General features: G+C 44.5%; 1 long non-coding RNA gene across 2 annotated transcripts; it reads left to right on the top strand.

The window, feature by feature from the left end:
• The first annotated feature begins 6,738 nt into the window (after positions 1–6,738).
• Positions 6,739–12,392, top strand: LOC148006918 (uncharacterized). Of its 2 annotated transcripts, none has more exons than XR_015645031.1 (2): positions 6,739–8,374; positions 11,388–12,392. It is a non-coding gene; the product is annotated as an uncharacterized LOC148006918 (long non-coding RNA). The 2 variants fall into 2 exon arrangements; XR_015645030.1 differs by lacking the exon at positions 6,739–8,374 and adding an exon at positions 10,147–11,042.
• The last annotated feature ends 14,480 nt before the right edge of the window (positions 12,393–26,872 follow it).

The raw sequence follows: 26,872 nt of genomic DNA on the forward strand, positions 1-26,872 counted from the left end.
TTCAAGACATTAAATTCAGATTATGGTATTGGGTAGTAGATTACTCAGTCCATGAAATTCTTGCTATATAAGGAAGGGGGAGGTAAGTTCAATTTCTAAGAAACCATATAAAAAGCAGGTGTGAGGTGGGGCTGTAATCCAAGCAAAATTCTAAGAAGAGAGGATCATATTGGCTTTGTTAGTAGTCAATGTAACCAAACTAAAATGCTCTAGGGTCAATCTAAGTCCCTACCTTTAAAAAAAAAAAAAAAAAAACCAGACAGTGAGACAGAGAAAGACAGAGACAAAGAGACAGAGACAGACACACAGAGAAGACAATCTAATTAGGCTACCATTTCAGAACCAAACATTTATATAAGAAAAATTTATGTAGAAAACTTACCTTCGGTTAGTTTTTCCACATGCCGCAAATTATATTATTCTTATATGAAAGTAATCATCCTAAAATTACATAGAGTGAAAGCTACAAGGCTGTTCTTTCCTAAAGAGAAGACAACCACAGTGTCTCCTCTTCTACAGAGCAAAGTAACATATTAATAGAATAATTTGGCTGTACACCCTTAACTATCAGAAAGCTAGTCTGTTTACACCCTAACTTTCCTTACTCCAAGTATTCTATTGCAATTTATTATATATATACCAAATATATATATACCAAATAGCAGAAGATGTTATCTCAAGTTAGTTTTTAGACTTAAGATTTGATAAAAAAAATAATGTTGGTGGGGACTGAAAGACCCCAGCTTAGCAGCAGTAACGCCATTTTGCAAGGCTATATTTAAGATGACTGGTTCAGGGAAAGGTTAGAACACTGAGTACACAGCGGCTGCCAAACAAGATGTGTTTGGTTGAAGGCCTGGCAACAGGAGGACTGCCGTTGAGCACCTGACAATGAGAAAAGCCCCAGGAGAGGTCCCACACCCTGGTGGGGGGCCGAGTCAGTCGTTATGTTCCAAGAAGGTAGCTAAGAAACTTGCCCCCGGGCTGAACCCTTGGGGGGCCGAGTCAGCCGTTATGTTTCTGGAAGGTAGCTAGGAAACTTGCCCCCGGGCTAAACCCTTGCCATATTAGAATCCACCAATTATATCCCTGTAACCATGCATCTGCTTCTGTATGCTTGCTTCTGCTCCCCAAAATCCTATAAAAGCCCATCCTTGGTTCTGTGGGGCGCGCCAGTCCCCCGAGTGACTGAAGCGCCCGCAGGTGCCTGTGCCTGTGTATCCCGACAATAAACCAAATCCTCTTGCTGATTGCATCCTGTGGTGTCTCGGTCTGGTCTTTGGAGTTGGAGGGTCTCCATCCCGAGGGAAAGTTCTCCCTGAGAGCTTTTCATTTGGTGCATTGGCCGGGAAAGGAGATCCTCCACCCAGGGACCACCGACCACCCACTGGGAGGTAAGCTGGCCGGCGTCTGTCTGATTCTGTCTCGTTCTGCCTTATTCTGTCTGTTCTGTGAGCGCTCAGCCAGGTCTGTTCTGTGAGCGCTCAGCCAGGTCTGTTCTGTGAGCGCTCAGCCAGGTCTGTTCTGTGAGCGCTCAGCCAGGTCTGTTCTGTGAGCGCTCAGCCAGGTCTGTTCTGTGAGCGCTCAGCCAGGTTGTTTGGAATTTGGGCGGGACGAAGAAGGAGCTGACGAGCTCGGACTTCTCGCCCCGCAGCCCTGGAAGACGTTCCAAGGGTGTTGGGGCCCGACTTTTCGGGGCCCAATCTGGGAGAGGAGAAAGATCCGGACTAACGGCACTCTGTCTGTATTTTTGGCTTTCAGAGGGCCCCGGACTTTTGCCACCTCTATCTGACTTTTTGCTTTCAGTTTGGTACCAAAGCCGTGCAGCACGCCTGTCTGTTGTTTGTTTGACTGTTGGTGTTGTTTGTTTTCTCTGTGTTCTAATCTTCCTTAGAACTAACATGGGACAGTCCCTAACAACGCCCCTAAGTCTCACTCTTGATCATTGGAAAGACGTCCACGACCGGGCACACAACCAGTCCGTCGAGGTTAAAAAAAAAAAAAAGGAAAAGGGCAGACTCTCTACACATCCGAGTGGCCCACTTTCGGAGCGGGATGGCCAGTGAATGGCACATTTAATAAGATCATTATTTTACAGGTTAAAGATCGGGTCGTCCACGGACATCCTGACCAGGTTTCTTATATTATCACTTGAGAGAGTCTCGCCTTAACCCCCCCCCCCGGGCGGAACCCTTCGTGGACCCAAATTGGCCTCCCCTCAACCCCCAGTCTGTCCCCTCTGCCCCGCCCGGTCCACCTGCCACGTCTTCCTCTCTCTACCTTTGTGAAATCAGAGCCTTCTAAGAAACCTGTCCTCCCGGCAGACCCAAACTCCCCTCTCATAGATCTTCTCTCTGACAGGCCCGGCTGAAACGGAGGAGGCAGAGCCGCCGGCCAGATCAGTTGCCGGGCCACAGTCTGATAAGGGTTTCTCCCCTGTCGCAGGGAGATTGCACAATAAGCTCGAGGTGATGCCAGATACAACCTCCCAGGCTTTCCCACTTAGACAGGGAACCGGTGGCCAGACCCAATACTGGCCGTTTTCAACAGCTGACATTTACAATTGGAAACAACACAACCCTTCTTTCTCCAAAGATCCGGTGGCACTCACCGACCTAATAGAATCTGTTTTACTTACCCACCAGCCTACTTAGGATGACTGCCAACAGCTCTTACAGGCCCTCTTAACCTCAGAAAAAAAAAAAAACAAGGAGTGTTCCTAGAGGCCAGAAAGCATGTTCTGGGAGATGATGGGCGTCCCACCCAGCTGCCTGAGGACCAAACTGGGATTTTAATACAGCTGAAGGTAAGGGACACCTACGCCTTTATCGCCAGTTGCTTCTAGCGGGTCTCCGAGGGGCTATACGACGCCCTACTAATTTGGCTCAGGTAAAACAGGTATTACAAGAAGCAGGGGAAACTCCCTCCGCCTTTCTAGAGAGACTTAAGGAGGCCTACCGTATGTACACTCCCTATGACGAGTGTCTCTATGTCCTTCATCTGGCAGGCTGCTCCAGATATCAGGACTAAGTTACAGAGGTTAGAAAATTTGCAGGGCTATACATTACAGGATTTACTTAAAGAAGCTGAAAAGATTTTTAATAAGAGAGAGAATTGAGTCGAATCTTGGCCGCCGTAGTTCAGGGCCAAGAAAGGAAGGGAGATAGGGGGGAGCTCGAAAGGGGCTGAAGCTGGATAAAGATCAATGTGCCTATTACAAAGAGAAAGGACACTGGGCCAGAGAGTGCCCCAAGAAGCCTGGTGGACCCCGAAAGCCTCGACCACGAACCTCCCTCTTGGCTCTAGATAAAGATTAGGGAGGTCAGGGCCAGGAGCCCCCCCCCTGAGCCCAGGGTAACGCTTAAGTTGGGGGGCAGCCGGTTACTTTCCTGGTAGACACAGGAGCCCAGCATTCAGTCCTCACCCAAGCTTCAGGACAACTCAGCGACCGGACGGCCTGGGTACAAAGAGCTACTGGTGAGAAACAATACCGATGGACTACAGACCGCCGGGTTCAGCTGGCTACCGGTAAGGTGACCCATTCCTTCTTACATGTTCCGGACTGCCCGTACCCTCTGCTGGGCCGTGACCTGCTCACCAAACTAAATTCATTTTGAGGAAGGAGGGGCCCAAATAACTGGCCCCCACGGAACTCCCCTTCAAGTTCTAACCCTACAACTAGAGGATGAATATAGACTATATGAACTGGGACAGGACAAGCCACAATCCCTAGAAATAGACACTTGGGTCACGAATTTTCCACTGGCTTGGGCAGAGACTGGTGGGATGGGGTTGGCGCTCCAACAGCCCCCCTTAATTACAACTCCAGTCTCCATAAAACAATACCCCCTGTCATATGAAGCTTATCAAGGTATAAGGCCTCACATTACGAGGCTTCTAGATCAAGACATCCTAATCCCCTGCCGGTCACCTTGAAATACGCCTCTTCTGCCTGTTAAGAAACCCGACACTGGAGATTATAGGCCAGTACAAGACTTGAGAGAGGTCAACAAGAGGGTAAAAGATATTCATCCGACCGTTCCAAACCCTTACAATTTGCTCAGTAACTGTTCATCGATGAGAAACAGGGGTATGCTAAAGGGTCCTAACACAAAGGTTGGGACCCTGGAAACGCCCTGTGGCCTACCTGTCTAAGAAATTGGACCCTGTGGCCTCCGGCTGGCCACCGTGCCTAAGGATGGTGGCTGCTATTGCTGTCCTGATCAAGGATGCTGGAAAATTGACTTTGGGACAGCCACTCACCATCCTAGCACCCCACGCAGTGGAGGCCTTGGTAAAGCAGCCCCCAGACCGCTGGCTCTCTAATTCTCACACCAAGCCTTGTTACTGGATGCAGAACGGGTTCAGTTTGGGCCCGTAGTCGCCCTCAATCCTGCCACCTTGCTTCCTCTACCTGAGGAGGCAGAACAGCATGACTGCCTAAGTACATGGAACCAGGCCGGACCTATCGGACCAGCCTCTTCAGAATGCTGACCACACATGGTACACGGATGACAACAGCTTCTTGGCAGAGGGAGAGCGAAAGGCTGGAGCTGCGGTCACTACGGAGGACAAAGTGATTTGGGCGAAAGCCCTGCCTGTTAGTACCTCCGCACAACGGGCTGAACTCATCGCCTTGACTCAGGCGCTCAAGATGACAAAAGGTAAGAGGCTAAATATATATATACAGACAGCCGTTATGCCTTTGCCACGGCACACATCCACGGGGAGATCTACTGGAGGCGGGGGCTGCTCACATCTGAGGGTAAAGATATTAAAAATAAGGCTAAAATTCTGGCCCTCTTAGAAGCTCTATTCTTGCCCAAAAGACTGAGTATTATGTATTGTCCAGGACACCAGAAAGGGCACAACCCAGAGGCACGAGGAAACCGGCTGGCCGATGCCACGGCTCGAGAAGCGGCCATGAACAAATAAATCTTGCCCTTAAATAGCCCAGACCAACCCACGCCCCCACCAATGAGACAAACCAGTTGGGTTTATGCCCATGAGGACATAGAGCTCCTAAAAAAAAAATGGGGGCCATCTACCACCCTCAACTAAAACAGTGGGTCTACAAAGGAAAGACAGTTATGCCAATAAAAATGACTTTTAAATTGATCTCCTTTTTACATAAATTAACCCATTTGGGGTTTAAGAAGATGACTAGATCGAGAAGAGATAAATCTGTGTTTTTTAAATCGGGACAAAGCGATACAAAAGGTGACTGAGAGTTACAAAGCGTGCGCTCAGGTTAACCCGAGAAGGACCATGATTGGACAAGGAGTTCATCCTAGGGGACACCGTCCCGACATCCATTGAGAAATTGATTTTACTAAAATTAAACCAGATATATATGGATACAAGTATCTCCTAGTGTTTGTAGACACCTTCTCAGGATGGGTCAAAGCCTTCCCCACGAAGCACGAGACTACAAAAATGGTCACCAAGAAGCTCCTCGAAGAAATCTTTCCCAGGTATGACATGCCTCAAGCGTTGGGGTCGGACAACGGGCCCGCTTTCGTCTCCCAAGTAAGTCAGTTGGTGGCCAAATTGCTGGGGATTGATTGGAAATTACATTGTGCCTATAGACCCCAGAGTTCAGGTCAGGTAGAACACATGAATAGAACAATTAAGGAGACTTTATCCAAACTTACGCTTACAACTGGCTCAAAGGATTAGGTGGCCCTCCTTCCCCTAGTTCTATATCGGGCCCGGAATACCCCAGGCCCCCATGGTCTAACTCCTTTTGAAATAATATATGGAACACCACCCCCATTTGTCCATTTCTTTGATTCAAACATTGCTGATTTTGTTGACAGCCCTTCTCTGAGGGCCCATTTACAGGCCCTACAGATTGTGCAGAGAGACGTCTGGAGACCTTTGGCCACTGCTTACCAGGACAAGCTTGAGCATCCGGTGGTGCCACACCCGTTCCAGATTGGAGACACCGTGTGGGTGCACAGACACCAGACCAAGAATCTCGAGCCACGGTGGAAAGGACCCTACACCGTCCTCCTGACTACCCCGACCGCCCTAAAGGTAGACGGAGTCTCGGCTTAGATCCACGCACCACACGTCAAGGCAGTCCAGTCTGAGGAATTGACTAATCACAACACTACACCCCAGACATGGAGAGTTCAGCGCACTCCAAACCCCTTAAAGTTAAAACTCCTACGTGGCTCCTCCTAGCCCTTTTGTGGCCTAGAGTCAGTGGGGAAATAAGCCCCCACCAGACAGAAATTTCTTGACCAAGTCGAGTGAAAGATTTCACTCAAAGTTAACAAAAAAAAATGGGGGAATGAAAGACCCCAGCTTAGCAGCAGTAACGCCATTTTGCAAGGCTATATTTAAGATGACTGGTTCAGGGAAAGGTTAGAACACTGAGTACACAGCGGCTGCCAAACAAGATGTGTTTGGTTGAAGGCCTGGCAACAGGAGGACTGCCGTTGAGCACCTGACAATGAGAAAAGCCCCAGGAGAGGTCCCACACCCTGGTGGGGGGCCGAGTCAGTCGTTATGTTCCAAGAAGGTAGCTAAGAAACTTGCCCCCGGGCTGAACCCTTGGGGGGCCGAGTCAGCCGTTATGTTTCTGGAAGGTAGCTAGGAAACTTGCCCCCGGGCTAAACCCTTGCCATATTAGAATCCACCAATTATATCCCTGTAACCATGCATCTGCTTCTGTATGCTTGCTTCTGCTCCCCAAAATCCTATAAAAGCCCATCCTTGGTTCTGTGGGGCGCGCCAGTCCCCCGAGTGACTGAAGCGCCCGCAGGTGCCTGTGCCTGTGTATCCCGACAATAAACCAAATCCTCTTGCTGATTGCATCCTGTGGTGTCTCGGTCTGGTCTTTGGAGTTGGAGGGTCTCCATCCCGAGGGAAAGTTCTCCCTGAGAGCTTTTCATTTGGTGCATTGGCCGGGAAAGGAGATCCTCCACCCAGGGACCACCGACCACCCACTGGGAGGTAAGCTGGCCGGCGTCTGTCTGATTCTGTCTCGTTCTGCCTTATTCTGTCTGTTCTGTGAGCGCTCAGCCAGGTCTGTTCTGTGAGCGCTCAGCCAGGTCTGTTCTGTGAGCGCTCAGCCAGGTCTGTTCTGTGAGCGCTCAGCCAGGTCTGTTCTGTGAGCGCTCAGCCAGGTCTGTTCTGTGAGCGCTCAGCCAGGTTGTTTGGAATTTGGGCGGGACGAAGAAGGAGCTGACGAGCTCGGACTTCTCGCCCCGCAGCCCTGGAAGACGTTCCAAGGGTGTTGGGGCCCGACTTTTCGGGGCCCAATCTGGGAGAGGAGAAAGATCCGGACTAACGGCACTCTGTCTGTATTTTTGGCTTTCAGAGGGCCCCGGACTTTTGCCACCTCTATCTGACTTTTTGCTTTCAGTTTGGTACCAAAGCCGTGCAGCACGCCTGTCTGTTGTTTGTTTGACTGTTGGTGTTGTTTGTTTTCTCTGTGTTCTAATCTTCCTTAGAACTAACATGGGACAGTCCCTAACAACGCCCCTAAGTCTCACTCTTGATCATTGGAAAGACGTCCACGACCGGGCACACAACCAGTCCGTCGAGGTTAAAAAAAAAAAAAAGGAAAAGGGCAGACTCTCTACACATCCGAGTGGCCCACTTTCGGAGCGGGATGGCCAGTGAATGGCACATTTAATAAGATCATTATTTTACAGGTTAAAGATCGGGTCGTCCACGGACATCCTGACCAGGTTTCTTATATTATCACTTGAGAGAGTCTCGCCTTAACCCCCCCCCCGGGCGGAACCCTTCGTGGACCCAAATTGGCCTCCCCTCAACCCCCAGTCTGTCCCCTCTGCCCCGCCCGGTCCACCTGCCACGTCTTCCTCTCTCTACCTTTGTGAAATCAGAGCCTTCTAAGAAACCTGTCCTCCCGGCAGACCCAAACTCCCCTCTCATAGATCTTCTCTCTGACAGGCCCGGCTGAAACGGAGGAGGCAGAGCCGCCGGCCAGATCAGTTGCCGGGCCACAGTCTGATAAGGGTTTCTCCCCTGTCGCAGGGAGATTGCACAATAAGCTCGAGGTGATGCCAGATACAACCTCCCAGGCTTTCCCACTTAGACAGGGAACCGGTGGCCAGACCCAATACTGGCCGTTTTCAACAGCTGACATTTACAATTGGAAACAACACAACCCTTCTTTCTCCAAAGATCCGGTGGCACTCACCGACCTAATAGAATCTGTTTTACTTACCCACCAGCCTACTTAGGATGACTGCCAACAGCTCTTACAGGCCCTCTTAACCTCAGAAAAAAAAAAAAACAAGGAGTGTTCCTAGAGGCCAGAAAGCATGTTCTGGGAGATGATGGGCGTCCCACCCAGCTGCCTGAGGACCAAACTGGGATTTTAATACAGCTGAAGGTAAGGGACACCTACGCCTTTATCGCCAGTTGCTTCTAGCGGGTCTCCGAGGGGCTATACGACGCCCTACTAATTTGGCTCAGGTAAAACAGGTATTACAAGAAGCAGGGGAAACTCCCTCCGCCTTTCTAGAGAGACTTAAGGAGGCCTACCGTATGTACACTCCCTATGACGAGTGTCTCTATGTCCTTCATCTGGCAGGCTGCTCCAGATATCAGGACTAAGTTACAGAGGTTAGAAAATTTGCAGGGCTATACATTACAGGATTTACTTAAAGAAGCTGAAAAGATTTTTAATAAGAGAGAGAATTGAGTCGAATCTTGGCCGCCGTAGTTCAGGGCCAAGAAAGGAAGGGAGATAGGGGGGAGCTCGAAAGGGGCTGAAGCTGGATAAAGATCAATGTGCCTATTACAAAGAGAAAGGACACTGGGCCAGAGAGTGCCCCAAGAAGCCTGGTGGACCCCGAAAGCCTCGACCACGAACCTCCCTCTTGGCTCTAGATAAAGATTAGGGAGGTCAGGGCCAGGAGCCCCCCCCCTGAGCCCAGGGTAACGCTTAAGTTGGGGGGCAGCCGGTTACTTTCCTGGTAGACACAGGAGCCCAGCATTCAGTCCTCACCCAAGCTTCAGGACAACTCAGCGACCGGACGGCCTGGGTACAAAGAGCTACTGGTGAGAAACAATACCGATGGACTACAGACCGCCGGGTTCAGCTGGCTACCGGTAAGGTGACCCATTCCTTCTTACATGTTCCGGACTGCCCGTACCCTCTGCTGGGCCGTGACCTGCTCACCAAACTAAATTCATTTTGAGGAAGGAGGGGCCCAAATAACTGGCCCCCACGGAACTCCCCTTCAAGTTCTAACCCTACAACTAGAGGATGAATATAGACTATATGAACTGGGACAGGACAAGCCACAATCCCTAGAAATAGACACTTGGGTCACGAATTTTCCACTGGCTTGGGCAGAGACTGGTGGGATGGGGTTGGCGCTCCAACAGCCCCCCTTAATTACAACTCCAGTCTCCATAAAACAATACCCCCTGTCATATGAAGCTTATCAAGGTATAAGGCCTCACATTACGAGGCTTCTAGATCAAGACATCCTAATCCCCTGCCGGTCACCTTGAAATACGCCTCTTCTGCCTGTTAAGAAACCCGACACTGGAGATTATAGGCCAGTACAAGACTTGAGAGAGGTCAACAAGAGGGTAAAAGATATTCATCCGACCGTTCCAAACCCTTACAATTTGCTCAGTAACTGTTCATCGATGAGAAACAGGGGTATGCTAAAGGGTCCTAACACAAAGGTTGGGACCCTGGAAACGCCCTGTGGCCTACCTGTCTAAGAAATTGGACCCTGTGGCCTCCGGCTGGCCACCGTGCCTAAGGATGGTGGCTGCTATTGCTGTCCTGATCAAGGATGCTGGAAAATTGACTTTGGGACAGCCACTCACCATCCTAGCACCCCACGCAGTGGAGGCCTTGGTAAAGCAGCCCCCAGACCGCTGGCTCTCTAATTCTCACACCAAGCCTTGTTACTGGATGCAGAACGGGTTCAGTTTGGGCCCGTAGTCGCCCTCAATCCTGCCACCTTGCTTCCTCTACCTGAGGAGGCAGAACAGCATGACTGCCTAAGTACATGGAACCAGGCCGGACCTATCGGACCAGCCTCTTCAGAATGCTGACCACACATGGTACACGGATGACAACAGCTTCTTGGCAGAGGGAGAGCGAAAGGCTGGAGCTGCGGTCACTACGGAGGACAAAGTGATTTGGGCGAAAGCCCTGCCTGTTAGTACCTCCGCACAACGGGCTGAACTCATCGCCTTGACTCAGGCGCTCAAGATGACAAAAGGTAAGAGGCTAAATATATATATACAGACAGCCGTTATGCCTTTGCCACGGCACACATCCACGGGGAGATCTACTGGAGGCGGGGGCTGCTCACATCTGAGGGTAAAGATATTAAAAATAAGGCTAAAATTCTGGCCCTCTTAGAAGCTCTATTCTTGCCCAAAAGACTGAGTATTATGTATTGTCCAGGACACCAGAAAGGGCACAACCCAGAGGCACGAGGAAACCGGCTGGCCGATGCCACGGCTCGAGAAGCGGCCATGAACAAATAAATCTTGCCCTTAAATAGCCCAGACCAACCCACGCCCCCACCAATGAGACAAACCAGTTGGGTTTATGCCCATGAGGACATAGAGCTCCTAAAAAAAAAATGGGGGCCATCTACCACCCTCAACTAAAACAGTGGGTCTACAAAGGAAAGACAGTTATGCCAATAAAAATGACTTTTAAATTGATCTCCTTTTTACATAAATTAACCCATTTGGGGTTTAAGAAGATGACTAGATCGAGAAGAGATAAATCTGTGTTTTTTAAATCGGGACAAAGCGATACAAAAGGTGACTGAGAGTTACAAAGCGTGCGCTCAGGTTAACCCGAGAAGGACCATGATTGGACAAGGAGTTCATCCTAGGGGACACCGTCCCGACATCCATTGAGAAATTGATTTTACTAAAATTAAACCAGATATATATGGATACAAGTATCTCCTAGTGTTTGTAGACACCTTCTCAGGATGGGTCAAAGCCTTCCCCACGAAGCACGAGACTACAAAAATGGTCACCAAGAAGCTCCTCGAAGAAATCTTTCCCAGGTATGACATGCCTCAAGCGTTGGGGTCGGACAACGGGCCCGCTTTCGTCTCCCAAGTAAGTCAGTTGGTGGCCAAATTGCTGGGGATTGATTGGAAATTACATTGTGCCTATAGACCCCAGAGTTCAGGTCAGGTAGAACACATGAATAGAACAATTAAGGAGACTTTATCCAAACTTACGCTTACAACTGGCTCAAAGGATTAGGTGGCCCTCCTTCCCCTAGTTCTATATCGGGCCCGGAATACCCCAGGCCCCCATGGTCTAACTCCTTTTGAAATAATATATGGAACACCACCCCCATTTGTCCATTTCTTTGATTCAAACATTGCTGATTTTGTTGACAGCCCTTCTCTGAGGGCCCATTTACAGGCCCTACAGATTGTGCAGAGAGACGTCTGGAGACCTTTGGCCACTGCTTACCAGGACAAGCTTGAGCATCCGGTGGTGCCACACCCGTTCCAGATTGGAGACACCGTGTGGGTGCACAGACACCAGACCAAGAATCTCGAGCCACGGTGGAAAGGACCCTACACCGTCCTCCTGACTACCCCGACCGCCCTAAAGGTAGACGGAGTCTCGGCTTAGATCCACGCACCACACGTCAAGGCAGTCCAGTCTGAGGAATTGACTAATCACAACACTACACCCCAGACATGGAGAGTTCAGCGCACTCCAAACCCCTTAAAGTTAAAACTCCTACGTGGCTCCTCCTAGCCCTTTTGTGGCCTAGAGTCAGTGGGGAAATAAGCCCCCACCAGACAGAAATTTCTTGACCAAGTCGAGTGAAAGATTTCACTCAAAGTTAACAAAAAAAAATGGGGGAATGAAAGACCCCAGCTTAGCAGCAGTAACGCCATTTTGCAAGGCTATATTTAAGATGACTGGTTCAGGGAAAGGTTAGAACACTGAGTACACAGCGGCTGCCAAACAAGATGTGTTTGGTTGAAGGCCTGGCAACAGGAGGACTGCCGTTGAGCACCTGACAATGAGAAAAGCCCCAGGAGAGGTCCCACACCCTGGTGGGGGGCCGAGTCAGTCGTTATGTTCCAAGAAGGTAGCTAAGAAACTTGCCCCCGGGCTGAACCCTTGGGGGGCCGAGTCAGCCGTTATGTTTCTGGAAGGTAGCTAGGAAACTTGCCCCCGGGCTAAACCCTTGCCATATTAGAATCCACCAATTATATCCCTGTAACCATGCATCTGCTTCTGTATGCTTGCTTCTGCTCCCCAAAATCCTATAAAAGCCCATCCTTGGTTCTGTGGGGCGCGCCAGTCCCCCGAGTGACTGAAGCGCCCGCAGGTGCCTGTGCCTGTGTATCCCGACAATAAACCAAATCCTCTTGCTGATTGCATCCTGTGGTGTCTCGGTCTGGTCTTTGGAGTTGGAGGGTCTCCATCCCGAGGGAAAGTTCTCCCTGAGAGCTTTTCAGGGACTTAGCTTCAGCAATGAGGTATTAGGTGAGACATAGCATTGGAGAAAAGGACAGAGCTTGATGATCTCTCTGGCCTCAAAACTCACTTTACAGTTCTGGAGGCCAGATGCAGACATCCACGGACAGTATAACCATCTCTTGCTGTACTGTGGCTAAAAGGTGCTGGTTTCTGGTAATAAGCTCTTGCTATTTATAGAAGGGGATTAAGGGGGAAATAGGGCTTGTTACTAGGCTCTTTCCTCTGTTGCTCAAGGGTTACTCAGTAGCGAGGAAAACAGACCTGAGCTCACTAACTTTTTGTGCACCAGGGACAAAAGGAAAAGAAAGGAAATCAGAGGCCAGGAGTCACATACACAGGAAAAAAAAAAAGCCCCACCACAAATATCTTCTTCTAGATGAAGAAGAGTAAGAAAAGCTCCAATAAACCAACTGTCCTTCCATCCTTCCTTCCTTCCTTCCTTCCTTCCTTTCTTTCTTTCTTTCTTTCTTCTGTTTTTTCTTTTTTAAAATTTTTTATTAGATGCATTTCTTTACTTACATTTCAAAGGTTATACCCCTTCCCGGTTTCCTGTCCATAAAGCCCCATTTCCACCCATCCCCCTCCCCATACCAGTTTCCCTCCATTCATTCCCCTTATTGACACTCCCCATATTACCCTGCACTGGGGATCCATCCTTGGCAGAAGCAAGAGCATCCCTTCCCCTGATGCCACAACAAGGCTATTTTCTGCTGCATATGCAGTTGGAGCGCTGGGTCAGTCTATGTACAGTCTTTCAGTGGTGGTTTACTCCCAGGGAACTCTGGTTGTTGGCATTGTTGTCTTCATGAGGTTGTAAGCTCTTTCAACTCTTTTCCTCTAATTCCTTCCCAAGGGGGGTCCTATTCTCATTTCGGTGCTTTGCTGCTAGCATTGACCTCTGTATGGGACATCCTTGGGATGTGACTCTCAGGAGAGACGTATATCCAGTCTCTTTCAGCATGCATTTTCTAGCTTCATCAATCTTATCTAGTTTTGATGGCTGTATTTGTGTGATCCACATGTGGGGCAGGCTCTGAATGGCCACTCCTTTAGTCGCTGCTCTAAACTTTGCTTCCATATTCCCTCCTATGAATATTTTTCCCCATTTTAAGAAGGATTGGGAGCATCCACATTTTGATCAGCCTTGTTCTTGAACTTCCTATGGTCTGTGGTTTGCACCTTGGGTAATTTGAGGTTTTTTTTGGCTAATATCCACTTACCAATGAGTGCCTACCAAGTGTTCAATCTTTATTTCTATTTTCATTACCTCATATAAATATCAGGTAGAACAATTACAATAATATAATTGATTACATAATTCTTAAAATACTTTTACATTCCTTTAAGTTCATTGAAAAATTAAGGAAATAGTTATTATCATAAGTCAGTATTTGCCAAGGACCAGCCTCAGCTTGTTTTGGAGCATTAAAAAAAAATCTTAAAGTCAATCTTGGTGTATAAGCTGGCAGTTCTGGGTTTTGCTTCTGCTGGTTCTCCAGACTGGTTATTAAGATAGCTCAGCTTTTACAAACCAATGCCCAATCTTTTGTTTACATATCAATTAAATTATTCATTTCAGGTGCCCTTTTGACTAGACCATGAATCAGCATTTTATGACCTTAGCCCCTTAATTCTTAGGAAAAAAAAGTAATTTTTTTTTAACAAAGCAATTGAGAGCTTTGCTTGACTTTGAAATGTGGGAGGATATCACAGGTGAGGCAGGTACAAGGTAGAATGAAGCCTGTCGTTGGACAAGAAGGAAGGATGGCCGAGAGAAAAGTTTGAGGGAAGGAGAGGAGACTGGAACAGAAAGGAGAGAGGAATAGACTGCAGAGTAAGAAAATGGAGGTTGATGTTAAGATTCCATGCTGTACCTTTACATGTTGTTATGAAAGTTCTTGAGGGATGATATGAACAGGGCTTTGTATGATTAGATGGGCAATTATATCTTATCAATTGAATCAGAGGTTATTGTGTTGTGTGTTCTTTCTTGTAGCGATTTAAGTGTAAGAGAGTGTGCAGAGGCTAATAACACTGAGCAGTCATGGAATTATGATGTATATTTCTGCCATGCTGGCAGCCTGCCTTGGGAACTGAATGAGTCAAAGGATTGTAGCCAGGCTCAGAAAGAGGCCTTTGCCAGTGTGATAGAAAATGGAACAAAGCGGGTGAGAGGCTTCGCTGACTGAGATGAAGATGTCCATCAGATATCTTGGGGCACTGCGGTGCTGGACCTAGTGGGGTAAAAGAAAACCATTTTTATAATTTTACAACATTGAAAGCACAGACAATATGACAACTGGGTGGGATCCTGACCTGAACCTGGATTCTCACCATGCCTGGGCATAAACTTACTCTGTCCCAGGCTGAACTTGAATTCAGGATTTGTCTACCTTTCTATCTTTCTGACAAGCTAGCTGATTAGCACAGCTGCCTTTGTTCTTTTAGGTTCATGAAGCCCCTCATATAATCCACATTGTATCATAATACATTTGGACAGCTATGAAATCCTGTTTATATATTTTCAACTCAAGTGTTTAGAGTTCCTTCCCATAGCCTTAAGGGCAATCCTGAAGGTTTCCACTGCTAAGGGCATTAGACACACCCTAGCCTTCAGTACTCCTGCTTTTTCTAATTATCATGGGTCATTAACCTTGGCAGAGAGATCGATTCCTGATAAACTTGGCATGGAGAATATTTTGCAAAGGAGGAATATAAAATAAATTGTGAACCTTATTATACAAACAAGCTTTATGACTAACAACCATCAGTACTCATGAAGGCCCATGTCCTGTTGGCTCTGCTTCATCGATGGGGTTGGGGTGGCAGATAGGAATGTGTTACTGTGTATCTTCCACAGTAGTTATACAAGACTTGGCAAATAAGACTTAAAGAATAACATCAGAGTTGTTTACATGCCTTTTCATTAAAACCATTACTTGTCTATATATTCCATATCTATTATTAGCTCAATAAACTCTAAGTTTAAAACAGTAATTTTATGTAACAATTTAGCACAGTTTTGTAAAGAGATATATCACCTTTTTTTTGATTAGTTAATTTTCATGGTTATATAAACTAGTCAATATTTTAGGTTTTTAGCTAGCTACATTCAGTAACAGTTAGGTAGCTGAGAGAGAGAGAGAGAGATGAATGCTAGTATTCAGTTCATTTTTTACTCTTTATTCAGTCCAGAAAACCATGTCATAAGATGATTTTCCCGAAATTTTCCAATTTCTAATCTTTCTCATAGTTGTGACTAGTTTTAATGTCAAATAAATAAGAATCACTCCAGATTTTCCTAACCATGGGCAGGACCTATAGATGCATTCTTGGAAAAAAAAAAAAAAAGAAGACATGGCAGAAGGAAGAACATGCTTTGTCTTGTTAACTTTGTTTTACTCTTCTTGCATAGGTAATTTACTATGTTGTTCTTGCTGACTTTTCATTCATTGGTGTCTATCTAGAATTTCTAGGCTTCTATTATGGACTAAGTATCAGTGGTCTTCAGGAAAACCCTCAGGTTTTTGGTGCCAGATTGGGGCTGCTGAGATAACATAACTACCTGGTCTAGGTGGGATTTAGCTATTATTTGTATTTTAAGTTAGATTGACCATATATTGTATATATTGTTTACTCTATATGTTCATCCTACTGTTTCTGTTCATCTAATGAACTCTAGTATACTTATAGATGAAAGACCCCAGCTTAGCAGCAGTAACGCCATTTTGCAAGGCTATATTTAAGATGACTGGTTCAGGGAAAGGTTAGAACACTGAGTACACAGCGGCTGCCAAACAAGATGTGTTTGGTTGAAGGCCTGGCAACAGGAGGACTGCCGTTGAGCACCTGACAATGAGAAAAGCCCCAGGAGAGGTCCCACACCCTGGTGGGGGGCCGAGTCAGTCGTTATGTTCCAAGAAGGTAGCTAAGAAACTTGCCCCCGGGCTGAACCCTTGGGGGGCCGAGTCAGCCGTTATGTTTCTGGAAGGTAGCTAGGAAACTTGCCCCCAGGCTAAACCCTTGCCATATTAGAATCCACCAATTATATCCCTGTAACCATGCATCTGCTTCTGTATGCTTGCTTCTGCTCCCCAAAATCCTATAAAAGCCCATCCTTGGTTCTGTGGGGCGCGCCAGTCCCCCGAGTGACTGAAGCGCCCGCAGGTGCCTGTGCCTGTGTATCCCGACAATAAACCAAATCCTCTTGCTGATTGCATCCTGTGGTGTCTCGGTCTGGTCTTTGGAGTTGGAGGGTCTCCATCCCGAGGGAAAGTTCTCCCTGAGAGCTTTTCAATAGACATGGCTAGAGACTTGGCTTTTTTCTGATTATGTCAAGTTGGCAACGAATATAAATCAGATGAGTGTTCATGAATTCGCCTCCATCACCCTTTGCCATTCTCTTGTGTCAACCATGAAGTTTTTTTCTTCTTCTTCCCACAAAACAAGCACATGAGTGACCATAGCATCCAAGGATATTGCTTTGGAAACTTTAGGTTACCTCCTATTTCTACCAGAACTCTGTAAATATTTTAAATTCTCAGTCATCATTATTATTCAGGGCAATGGAGACATTCCTTACTCCATTAAGCCCATTGTGAGGTTGGGCTAAAATTAAAATGGTTTTTTTTTTAAAGGAATTATTCTGGTCTGATGTGTTGTGTGTTGAGCAAAGACAAAAAACTTGGTTATTTATTTCTGACCTGTGTTGTCTAGTTATATGTAAGGTTAGCTAAGGTTCCAGGTATCCACTAGTTGCTATGTTTTTTACCCTATGTATAATAGAATATATATAGAATATATACTAAAGGCGGCACAGATCTTCCTGGTTGCTGCCGCCACGGAGAGCTCAAAAGCAACACCCCAAGAGCAAACTTGAGCCTCGGGACCGCAGGTAAGACCAACTTACTGCTGCAAGCGACCTGACTGGTGGCCTTGGGACACACAGAGGCAAAATTCCTCTAGGTCCGGACATTTCCAGTTTTTAGCGGGAGTCCCAATCTCTTGCTCCCTACCTCCAGCTCACTGCTCCCAAACCCCGTGGGAGAGAGAGCTCATCACCTTGTCAGGTGGGCACTCCTGAGACTGCAGAGCAGAAGAGACCACCAACACTGCCCACCTGTGCCCACATCCCTGGCCCAAGGGAAAACTGTATACGGCCTCTGGGTTCCCTTGGATAAGGGCACAGGAGCAGGAAATCCGCTGCGTCTGAGACACCGCCTGAACCTGAAGGGACCGACCAGATAAACAGTTCTCTGCACCCAAATCCCAAGGGAGGGAGAGCTAAACCTTCAGAGAGGCAGACACGCTTGGGAAACCAGAAGAGACTACACTTGGCACACATCTCTGACTCCAGAGGAAAACACCGAATGCCATCTGGAACCATGGTGCATGGAAGCTCCCAGAAAGGGTGGCGCAAATCTTTCTGGTTGCTGCTGCCACGGAGAGCTCATAAACAACACCCCACGAGCAAACTTGAGCATCGGGACCACAGATAAGACAAACCTTCCAGCTCCAAGCGACCTGCCTGGTGAACTCAAGACACAGGCCCACAGGAACAGCTGAAGAACTGTAGCTAGGAAAAACTACATGCCCGAAAGTAGAACACTCTCTTCCCATAACTGGCTGAAAGAAAAAAGGAAAACAGGACTACAGCACTCCTGACACACAGACCTATAGGACAGTCTAGCCACTGTCAGAAATAGCAGAACAAAGTAACACTAGAGATAATCTGATGGCGAGATTAAAATGATTTTTTCTTTTATTTTAAAGGAATTATTCTGATCTGATGTGTTGTGTGTTGAGCAAAGACAAAAGACTTGGTTATTTATTTCTGACATGTGTTGTCTACCTATATGTAAGGGTAGCTAAGGTTCCAGGTATCCACTAGTTGCTATGTTTTTTACCCTATGTATAATAGAATATATATATATATATATATATATATATATATATTATATACTAAAAGAACCCAAGCATACATGGCATCATCAGAGCCTAATTCTTCCACCAAAGCAAACACAGAATATGCAAACACACCAGAAAAGCAAGATCTACTTTCAAAATCATATTTGATCATGATGCTGGAGGACTTCAAGAAAGACATGAAGAACTTCCTTAGAGAAACACAGGAAAACATAAATAAACAAGTAGAAGCATACAGAGAGGAATCACAAAAATCCCTGAAAGAATTCCAGGAAAAAATAAATAAACAAGTAGAAGCCTATAGAGAGGAGTCACAAAAATCCCTGAAAGAATTCCAGGAAAACACAATCAAACAGTTGAAGAAATTAAAAATGGATAAAGAAGCAATCAAGAAAGAACACATGGAAACAACCCTGGATATAGAAAATCAAAGGAAGAGACAAGGAGCCATAGATACAAGAATCACCAACAGAATACAAGAGATAGAAGAGAGAATCTCAGGAGCAGAAGATTCCATAGAAATCACCGACTCAACTGTCAAAGATAATGTAAAGCAGAAAAAGCTACTGGTCGAAAACATAAAGGAAATCCAGGACTCAATGAGAAGATCAAACCTAAGGATAATAGGTATAGAAGAGAGTGAAGACTCCCAGCTCAAAGGACCAGTAAATATCTTCAACAAAATCATAGAAGAAAACTTCCCTAACCTAAAAAAAGAGATACCCATAGACATACAAGAAGCCTACAGAACGCCAAATAGATTGGACCAGAAAAGAAACACCTCCCGTCACATAATTGTCAAAACACCAAACGCACAAAATAAAGAAAGAATATTAAAAGCAGTAAGGGAAAAAGGTCAAGTAACATATAAAGGCAGACCTATCAGAATCACACCAGACTTTTCACCAGAGACTATGAAAGTCAGAAGTTCCTGGACAGATGTCATACAGACCCTAAGAGAACACAAATGCCAGCCCAGGTTACTGTATCCTTCAAAACTCTGAATTAACTTAGATGGAGAAACCAAGATATTCCATGACAAAACCAAATTTATACAATATCTTTCTACAAATTCACCACTACAAAGGATAATAAATGGTAAAGCCCAACATAAGGAGGCAAGCTACACCCTAGAAAAAGCAAGAAACTAATCGTCTTGGCAACAAAACAAAGAAAAGGAAAGCACACAAAAATAACCTCACATCCAAATATGAATATAACAGGAAGCAATAATCACTATTCCTTAATATCTCTCAACATCAATGGTCTCAACTCCCCAATAAAAAAAAACATAGATTAACAAACTGGCTATGCAATGAGGACCCTCCATTCTGCTGCCTACAGGAAACACACCTCAGAGACAAAGACAGACACTAGCTCAGAGTGAAAGGGTGGAAAACAACTTTACAAGCAAATGGTCGGAAGAAGCAAGCTGGAGTAGTCATTCTAATATCAAATAAAATCAATTTTCAACTAAAAGTCATTAAAAAGATAAGGAAGGACACTTCATATTCATCAAAGGAAAAATCTACCAAGATGAACTCTCAATCCTAAATATCTGTGCCCCAAATTCAAGGGCACCTACATACATAAAAGGAACCTTACTAAAGCTCAAAACACACATTGCACCTAACACGATAATAGTAGGAGATTTCAACACCCCACTCTCATCAGTGGATCATGGAAACAGAAATTAAACACAGACGTAGACAGACTAAGAGAAGTCATGAACCAAATGGAATTAACAGATATTTATAGAACATTTTATCCTAAAGCAAAAGGATATACATTCTTCTCAGCTCCTCATGGTACTTTCTCCAAAATTGACCATACAATTGGTCAAAAAACGGACCTCAAGAGGTACAGAAAGAGAGAAATAATCCCATGTGTGCTATCAGACCACCAGGGCCTAAAGCTGGTCTTCAATAACAATAAGGGAATAATGCCCACATATATGTGGAAGTTGACCAATGCTCTACTCATCGATAACCTGGTCAAGGAAGAAATAAAGAAAGAAATTAAAGACTTCTTAGAATTTAATGAAAATGAAGGTACAACATACCCAAACTTATGGGACACAATGAAAGCTGTGCTAAGAGTAAAACTCATAGCTCTGAGTGCCTGCAGAAAGAAACAAGAGAGAGCATATGTCAGCAGCTTGACAGCATACCTAAAAGCTCTAGAACAAAAAGAAGCAAATACACCCAGGAGGAGTAGAAGGCAGGAAATAATCAAACACAGAGCTGAAATCAGCCAGGTAGAAGAAAAAGGACCATAGAAAGAATCAGCAGAACCAAAAGTTGGTTCTTTGAGAAAATCAACAAGATAGATAAACCCTTAGCCAGACTAATGAGAGTTCACAGAGAGTGTTTCCAAATTAACAAAATCAAAAATGAAAAGGGAGACATACCTAAAGATTCAGAGGAAATTCAAAAACTCATCAGATCTTACTATGAAGGCCTATATTCAACAAAAATCGAACAACTGCAGGAAATGGACAATTTCCAAGACAGATAGCAGGTACCGAAGTTAAATCAGGAACAGATAAACCAGTTAAACAACCCCATAACTCCTAAGGAAATAGAAGCCATCATTAAAGATCTCCCAACCAAAAAGAGCTTATGTCCACACAGGTTTAGTGCAGAATTCTATCAGACCTTCATAGAAGACCTCATACCAATACTCTCCAAACTATTCCACAAAATTGAAACAGATGGAGCACTACCGAATTCCTTCTATGAAGCCACAATTACCCTTATACCTAAATCACACAAAGACCCAACAAAGAAAGAGAATTTCAGACCAATTTCCCTTATGAATATCAATGCAAAAATACTCAATAAAATTCTGGCAAACCGAATCCAAGAGCACATCAAAACAATAATCCACCGTGATCAAGTAGGCTTCATCCCAGGCATGCAGGGATGGTTTAATATACGGAAAACCATCAACGTGATCCATTATATAAACAAACTGAAAGAACAAAACCACATGATCATTTCATTAGATGCTGAGAAAGCATTTGACAAAATTCAACACCCCTTCATGATAAAAGTCCTGGAAAGAATAGGAATTCAAGGCCCATACCTAAACATAGTAAAAGCCATATACCGCAAACCAGTTGCTAACATTAAACTAAATGGAGAGAAACTTGAAGCAATCCCACTACAATCAGGGACTAGACAAGGCTGCCCACTCTCTCCCTACTTATTCAATATAGTTCTTGAAGTTCTAGCCAGAGCAATCAGACAACAAAAGGAGGTCAATGGGATACAGATCGGAAAAGAAGAAGTCAAAATATCACTATTTGCAGATGATATGATACTATATTTAAGTGATCCCAAAAGTTCCACCAGAGAACTACTAAAGCTGATAAACAACTTCAGCAAGTGGCTGGGTATAAAATTAACTCAAATAAATCAGTAGCCTTCCTCTACACAAAAGAGAAACAAGCCGAGAAAGAAATTAGGGAAACGACACCCTTCATAATAGACCCAAACAATATAAAGTACCTCGGTGTGACTTTAACTAAGCAAGTAAAAGATTTGTACAATAAGAACATCCAGACTCCGAAGAAAGAAATTGAAGAAGTCCTTAGAAGATGGAAAGATCTCCCATGCTCATGGATTGGCAGGATTAATATAGTAAAAATGGCCATTTTACCAAAAGCGATCTACAGATTCATTGCAATCCCCATCAAAATATCAATCCAATTCTTCAAAGAGTTAGACAGAACAATTTGCAAATTCATCTGGAATAACAAAAAACCCAGGATAGCTAAAAGTATCCTCAACAATAAAAGGACTTCAGGGGGAATCACTATCCCTGAACTCAAACAGTATTACAGAGCAATAGTGATAAAAACTGCTTGGTATTGGTACAGAGACAGACAGATAGGCCAATGGAACAGAATTGAAGACCCAGAAATGAACCCACACACCTATGGGCACGTGATTTTTGATAAAGAAGCCAAAACCATCCAATGGAAAAAAGATAGCATTTTCAGCAAATGGTGCTGGTTCAACTGGAGGTCAACATGTAGAAGAATGCAGATCGATCCATGCTTATCACCCTGTACAAAGCTTAAGTCCAAGTGGATCAAGGACCTCCACATCAAACCAGATACACTCAAACTAATAGAAGAAAAACTAGGGAAGCATCTGGAACACATGGACACTGGAAAAAATTTCCTGAACAAAACACCAATGGCTTATGCTCTAAGATCAAGAATCGACAAATGGGATCTCATAAAACTGCAAAGCTTCTGTAAGGCAAAGGACACTGTGGCTAGGACAAAAGAGCAACCAACAGATTGGGAAAAGATCTTTACCAATCCTACAACAGATAGAGGCCTTATATCCAAAATATACAAAGAACTCAAGAAGTTAGACCGCAGGGAGACATATAACCCTATTAAAAATTGGGGTTCAGAGCTAAACAAAGAATCCACAGCTGAGGAATGCCGAATGGCTGAGAAACACCAAAGAAATGTTCAACATCTTTAGTCCTAAGGGAAATGCAAATCAAAACAACCCTGAGATTTCACCTCACACCAGTGAGATTGGCTAAGATCAAAAACTCAGGTGACAACAGATGCTGGCGAGGATGCACAGAAAGAGGAACACTCCTCCATTTTTGGTGGGATTGCAGACTGGTACAGCCATTCTGGAAATCAGTCTGGAGGTTCCTCAGAAAATTGGACATTGAACTGCCTGAGGATCCAGCTATACCTCTCTAGGGCATATACCCAAAAGATGCCCCAACATATAAAAAAGTCACGTGCTCCACTATGTTCATCGCAGCCTTATTTATAATAGCCAGAAGCTGGAAAGAACCCAGATGCCCTTCAACAGAGGAATGGATACAGAATATGTGGTACATCTACACAGTGGAATATTACTCAGCTATCAAAAACAATGACTTCATGAAATTCATAGAGAAATGGATGGAAATAGTAAATATCATCCTGAGTGAAATATCCTGATCACAGAAAATCAAATATGGTGTACACTCACTGATAAGTGGATATTTGCCCAAAAGCTCAGATTACCCAAGATACAATTCACAGCCCACATGAAGCTCAAGAAGATGGATGACTAAAGCATGGATGCTTCAGTCCTTCTTAAAAGGGGGAACAAAAATATTCATAGGAGGAGATATGGAGACACATTTTGGAGCAGAGACTGAAGAAATGACCATTCAAAGCCCCCCCCCCACCTGGGGATTCAGCGCATATACATACACCCACCAAACAAAACAATATTGCTGATGCCACGAAATGTGTGCTGACAGGAATCTGATACAGCTGTCTCCTGAGAGACTCAGTCAGAGCATGAAAATACAGACAGGGATGCTTGCAGCCAACCATTGAACTCAGAACAAGGTCTATATCGGAGGAGTTAGGGAAAGGATTGAAGGAGCTGAAGGGTTTGCAACCCCATAAGAACAGCAATACCAACCAACCAGAGCTCCCAGGGACTAGACTATCCAAAGGGTACCCATGTATAGAACTGTGGCTCCAGCTGCATATGTAGCAGAGGATGGTCTTGTTGGGCACTAATTTGAAGGTACTTTGAAAACAATCCTGTCTTGGAAATTTTATTAAAACTTTTGAGTCAAGGGATAGAGGGGTAGCTTAACTCACAATATATTTGTCATGTAATTGAGGGAGGATCAGACTTGGATCCTTCAGAATCTAGTCTAATATCTGGGCATTTGGTTTTATATTCATAAACCAACTAAGAGAAGGAAGTTAGGTAGAAGCAGATCTCAGGGGACTCAATGGAATGTTAGTTTATTATTTTTAGTGAAACTCCAGGCCCATGAGTAAACCTGTTTCAAAGATAGAAAGCACTTGAGGAGTGACATTCAAAGTTGTCCTTTGGCTCCCACATGTAAACGTATACACACTATTCTGCACCTCCAAACTTTGACTTGAAACCTCCATCACATACAAAAGTATGGTCCATGCCTCTGCTCCTGCCTCTGCCATTCTGATGAGTGTAACATAACATGGTGATTTGATGATCATTTTTCATATTAAGCATTTATGAGACATGAATGAAGACTTCACAGCTACTGTCTAATGATAAGATAGTACATCATATTTTTATTGTAAAAGGTCTCCATAAATTTCTGATTTGAAAATTCAACAGACAGGATAAAACTACATCCACGTCCAAGAACAGTCAGATGACAAATGCCTCTTAAAAGTGGTTCATAGGCAAAGTATGAGTTCTTTTTCTCTCCTCCAAATAAAATCTCCCTCTCTTGACCTCTGTATTATTTTTTTTCTTTTAAGAGCACAAAAGGAAGGCTTTCATAAGATGTCAGGTATGAATGACATGATCTATGAAACCTCAATGATTAGAACAATGAGATAACCCAGGATTGTTCTCTATGAATAACCCAGATTCTGGTATTTTATAAAAGCAATGCAAGCATCCTCACTTTGGCCTTCCTTCTTATTTAGTTCATTCAAGTGTTTGGGGTATATCATGCCTATTCTCATCATTTTGGATAATATCAACTTATCAGTGAGTATATGGTGTGTATGTCCTTTGGAACCTGGATTACCTCACTCAGGCTGATGTTTTCTAGTTCCATGCATTCTGATGTCCTTGTATTTAATAGTTGAATAATATTCCACTGTGTAAATATACCACATTTTCTGTATCCATTCTGCAGTTGACATCTGGATTGCTTCCAGTTTCTAGTTATTACAAATAAATAAGCTATGAACTTATTGGATCACTTGTCCTTGTGGTATGGTGAAACATCTTTAGACTATTTGCCTAGGAGCATTAAATCTGAGTTTTTAAGTAGAACTAGATGCATTTTGCTAACAAATTCTTATTTGATTTCCAGAGTGATTTTAACAGTTTGTAATCCCACCATCAATGACAGAATGTTCCTCTTTCTCCAGATCTTCACTTGTATATACTGTCATCTGAGTTTTTAATCTTAGCCATTCTGCTTGGTATAAGGTAGAATCTCAAGGTCCTTTTGATTTGCTTTCGCCTGATCCATTTCCTCTGTTGACAATATTCTAATTCTATACCCCACTTTTATTTGTTTTTGTAGTCTAACTCCAGGAGTTCTTTCAATATTTTAGATATTAGTCCTCTCTCTGGTGATGGGTTAGTTAAGATCTTGTCAGAATCTCTATGCTAACATTTTGTCTCATTAAGCATCCTTTGCCTTACAGATGCTATTTAATTTAATGAGGTTCTATTTATTAAGTCTTGACGTTAGTTCCTGAGCCATTGGTGTTCTCTTTAGGAAATTTTCTTTTGTGCCAATGCAGTCGAAGGCCTTTCCCACTTTCTTTTCTATTATATTAAGAGTGCCTCATTTTACCTTGAGGCCTTTGATCCTTTTGGACTTTAGTTTTATGTGGGAATAGGAATATGGATTTATTTACATTCTTCTACATGTAGACATCTAATTTGACCAAAACCATTTGTTCAAAACACACTCCTTCTTTAAATGTATGGTTTTGACTTTTTTGTCAAAAATCAGGTGTCTGTAGGTTTCTGGGTATATTTCTCGGTATTCAACTCAATTCAATTGATTTACCTGCCTGTTTCTATACCAATACAATGCAGTTCTAAGTACTGTTGCTTTATAGTATAGTTTTAGGTCAGAGATTGTGACACCAACCTGTTCAGAATCATTTTGGTTATCCCGTATGATTTTTTTCTTCCATATGAAGTTGCAGAGTAAGGAGAGAGAGGAGTGTGAGATGACTGGGGGGCACGGGATTGTATCAGACATGGGGAAAGACAGGAGTGAGATCAAGAGGGCCAGGAGAATAAATGGAAATATTCTACCAGGGTCCCAGGTGCGTGGGGGGGCACTCTAGGAAGACCCAAAGACCCAAGAAGAGGGAAGTTCTCAGGAGTAAACAAATGTGACCTTAGCCAAAATGACCAACAGTAAAGATATGGACCCTGAGGAGACCATCTCCAGTAGACAGGCAGTAGGATGTCATACAGGATAAGGCTAAGGCAGGTATAGGATAGAATGAAGCCTCTCATTGGACAAGAAAGAAAGATGGGTGGGAGAAAAGTTTGAGGGAGGAGGAGACTGGAAAGGAAACGACCGGAGACTGGAGGGATGGTAGAGTAGCCATGGGAGAACATGGAGACTGACATTAAGATAACACTCTGTGTATTTACAGGTTGTTATGAATATTCTTTTTTTTTATTAACTTGAATGTTTCTTATTTACATTTCAAGTGTTATTACCTTTCCCGGTTTCCAGACAAACATCCCCCTAAACCCTCCCCCTCCCCTTCTCTTTGGGTGTTCCCCTCCCCATCCTCCCCCAATTGCCACCCTCCCCCCCAACAGTCACGTTCACTGGGGGTTCAGTCTTAGCAGGACCCAGGGCTTCCCCTTCCACTGGTGATCTTACTAGAATATTCATTCCTACCTATGAGGTCAGAGTCCAG

The sequence above is a fragment of the Rattus norvegicus genome, chromosome 1, assembly GCF_021556685.1.
Source record: "Rattus norvegicus strain SHRSP/BbbUtx chromosome 1, alternate assembly SHRSP_T2T, whole genome shotgun sequence".
Lineage (NCBI taxonomy): Eukaryota > Metazoa > Chordata > Mammalia > Rodentia > Muridae > Rattus > Rattus norvegicus.